Source organism: Schistocerca piceifrons, chromosome 2 (genome assembly GCF_021461385.2).
Source record: "Schistocerca piceifrons isolate TAMUIC-IGC-003096 chromosome 2, iqSchPice1.1, whole genome shotgun sequence".
In the NCBI taxonomy this organism is placed as follows: Eukaryota; Metazoa; Arthropoda; class Insecta; order Orthoptera; family Acrididae; genus Schistocerca; species Schistocerca piceifrons.
Genome location: NC_060139.1, coordinates 242,766,013 through 242,769,735, shown reverse-complemented (window position 1 = coordinate 242,769,735; position 3,723 = coordinate 242,766,013). Strand labels below are relative to the sequence as shown.

General features: G+C 44.3%; 1 pseudogene; it reads left to right on the top strand.

Annotated features, from left to right (window-relative positions):
• The first annotated feature begins 382 nt into the window (after window positions 1-382).
• On the top strand, window positions 383-500 carry LOC124778847 (annotated as a pseudogene).
• The last annotated feature ends 3,223 nt before the right edge of the window (window positions 501-3,723 follow it).

Below are 3,723 nucleotides of genomic sequence, written 5' to 3'. Positions count from 1 at the left end.
GTTATTGGTCTTTATATAATTCCTTGTAATTGGTGGGTAAAGACGTATCTCATTGGTGTTGAGATTACTTCTTGCCACTGGCGGAAACATGCGAATCAGAAACGGACGCTAGCTGTGACGTAGCACTGCTTATTCGTTGTCGGGTCCGGGCAGCGGCGTGCCCCAGCACAGTGCCCCGCTATCTTGTGTGAGTCGCTTTTCGCGCGCTGTCCGCTATCTAAGGTCTCTCTCTCACTCGGCAGTGTAGCTCAGCACGAAGCCCTGAGGAAGGCCGTTTGCAATAGTGGCCGAAACGTCGGACAATGCGATCAACAACTCAGCACAATTGACAAACTTCAACAGTATTAACAGAAAGGAATTTGTGTTGGCTACATAGATTTGTGCTGACAGCCTTGCCGCAGTGGTAACACCGGTTCCCGTCAGATCACCGAAGTTAAGCGCTGTCGGGCTGGGCTAGCACTTGGATGGGTGACCATCCGTTCTGCTGAGCGCTGTTGGCAAGCAGGGTGCACTCAGCCCTTGTGAGGCAAACTGAGGAGCTACTTGATTGAGAAGTAGTGGCTTCGGTCTCGGAAATTGACATACGGCTGCGAGAACTGTGTGCTGACCACATGCCCCTCCATATCCGCATCCAGTGACGCCTGTGGGCTAAGGATGACACGGCGGCCTGTCGGTACCGTTGGGCCTTCATGGCCTGTTCGGGAGGAGTTTAGTTTAATTTTTACATAGATTTGTAGTCGCCTGCTTTTCTATCACCAGCCTAATGATGCATTGTTCTCTTACAGCTATTGTACTATGTAACTCCCCCGGATGCGATAAAACACTTTCCGTTAAGGTTCGTGCTTTTATGTAGCGTTTTTATCTTTATATTTTCTCGTCAAGTATCCTTCACTTACACACTTAAGTCGCCGATTTAATTTCTGACGTTGTCTCATCTTCTCCAGCCACATGAAAAAAAGTGGGGGACAGATGTCATTTTTCTTCTGGTAAACGTGGAGCATAGTGGACGCAAAGATAACGCGCCATCATGTTTTTATATCAGATTTGCCAAAGTAAATGGTGGGTCACAATACACATTGGCGTGAACTGCGTTATTCATTTAACCCGTCGGTTTATTTTAAATTTTTATTTAAGAAATAATCAAAAGCTTTCTCTTCCGGCAGTCACAAAGAACGACCACAGATTATGCAAAGGTTGGAACATAAATAGTGGCAACTATTTATTCACAACCGATACAAAATTCTTACATGTTTGCACCTGTTACTGTTGTTCAAAGTAGTCACCAGTGGTGTGTAGAACCCGTTGCCAGCGGTGAGGAAGACGTAGTATACCGTTAGCAGAGCCTGTTCTGTTGATGGTGCGAATGGAGCGGTCTACTGCCTGTCGAATCTCTGGAACAGTTCTGAACCGAATGCCACGAAGTGGTTCTTTCATCTTCGGAATCAAATCAAAGTCACAAGAACTTAAGTCCGGGGAGTATTGTGGATGGTACAGTACTTCCCAGTCCCATAGACCGAACAGAGCAGCCACAGCTTGCGCTGTATGCGCCCGCACATTGTCGTGCAAAATCATGGGTGGGTTGCGCAGAAAGTGTCGCCGCTTCTTTCGCAAAGCTGGTCGCAGGTGATGTTCCAAAAACGAACAGTAATACCGTGCACTGACGGTCTACCGTGGAGGAACGTAATGCGTTAGGATAACACCATCACACTCGTACACGAGAGTCACCGTAACTTCAGACCGCTCTGTTCGCACCCTCAACAGAAAAGGCTCTGCTAACGGTATACTACGCCTTCCACATCGCTGGCAACGGGTTCTACACAACGCTGGTGACTACTTTGAGCGACAGTAACAGGTGCAATCATGTAACTCTTTTGTATCGGTTGTGAATAAATAGTTGCCACTGTTTAAGTTCTAACCCTCGTATGAGTCTAGGCAGGAGCAACTTATATCCCACTTAGAACTGACACTAACAGATGCAGGCTCTCCCCACCACCAGATAACGAATGGCCAGACGCTTGGTGCCGTTTAGAGTGGAACCCTCGATGGAGCATTAACCACATTTTTATGAGACATGACATGATCAAGTTTGTGGAGTACTCTATCTTAATTTTCAATATAAAATTTGTCTAGATTTTCACGTTTATAAAAAAAGTGCTCTGTTTCGATTGCTAACTCATGATTTTCATATTTAAAATAAACAGAAAAAATATTGTACTCTAAAAGTTCTACCTACTTACAATATTTACCCTATAAAAAGAAAAGAAAATGACAGGGAGCATAGCATCAAAATTTCGTTACAGTGAATAACTCGTCAAATGTAGTACAAACATGTACCATGTCATAAAAATCATTGTGCTTGTATGATGCTACTATTTAACAAAGAGACAAACTCGCATCTGCTAGAAGGCACAACGGTGTGCACGGTCGCATGATTACAGTTATCGTATAGATAATCATAGAAGGACACGGGAAAAGAACGTTGGAAGTTAAATTGTGTGCAGTTAAGGATTACATGTTAACATGATTCTTTACGTTACCCGCAAGTGTTGTAGTCAATTGCAAACAAACCACGGCATCAGTTGCTACTTTGTTTTCTAATGCTAGAACCGCTTTCATCCAGCAGGGACGTTTTCCAAGTGAATATGAACGGCAAACAAACCACGGCATCAGTTGCAGCTTTGTTTTCTAATGCTAGAACCGGTTTCATCCAGCAGGGACGTTTTCCATGTGATTATGAATGCAGCGCCGTGGAGATTCGTAGACGCTGACCAGTCGTGGTGTTGAAAAAGGAAAACAGCAACTGGCACTGTAACCTGTTTGCAATTACTAATCAATTTGCCAAGAAACATGTAAACGTACTCGTTCAGTACACTGAGGTGTATATTATAATTTTCAGGCTGTTCTAACCGTGCATCACCAAAGACAAAATCAGTTTACAACACTTACGCTAATCACATTACTGGCCTGAAGACGTGCAGAAGTCTTATTTTACGAAACACTCGTGTTATTTGCTATTACTAATGTATGAAAAGTGCACATCAAACGGTTCTAGGAGGGTTGACTGAAAAGTAATGCCTCCACCTTCGTAACTCTTCAACAGTTGACAACATTGCTATGCGGCAGGTACTGACTTGTTCCGTAACCTCTTCTCTACAGCTCCAGTTGGCGGGAAGCCTTGGCATTGAACGGTTGTGTTGTTACAGTGTAAAGTATGGAACCTTGCGGAGACGGTCAGTCAATGCAATTTAAGCAAAGTGCAGTCACTGAATTATTGACAGCAGAAGATGTCACCCCAAAGGAGATTCATCAGAGAATGAAAGCAGTTTATGGTGATTGTGTTGATGTGAGGTGGGAACATCTGACCTGCGTGACAAACAAAGTGTTGGACTTGCTGTGACAGCAACCACCGAGTTTCACAAGCAAAATGTTGACAGACTGATTCAGGACGATCATCGTATCACTCAGAGAGAAATTAAAGCACAATCGGCATTTCACAAGAACATGTGAGTCACATTGATGCTGACACCTGCAATAAAAGCGCACATACTTGAAATTTCCCAGGAACTCCTCTCGCGTTACAAGAATGAAGGTGACGCCTTTCTCCATTCAATTGTGACAGGAGACGAAACGTGGGTACACCATTACGACCCGGAAACGAAACGCAAAGAGTCGCCCCAGGAAAAGAAATTCAAGACGCAGCCCTCAGCTTGAAAAATCACGGCC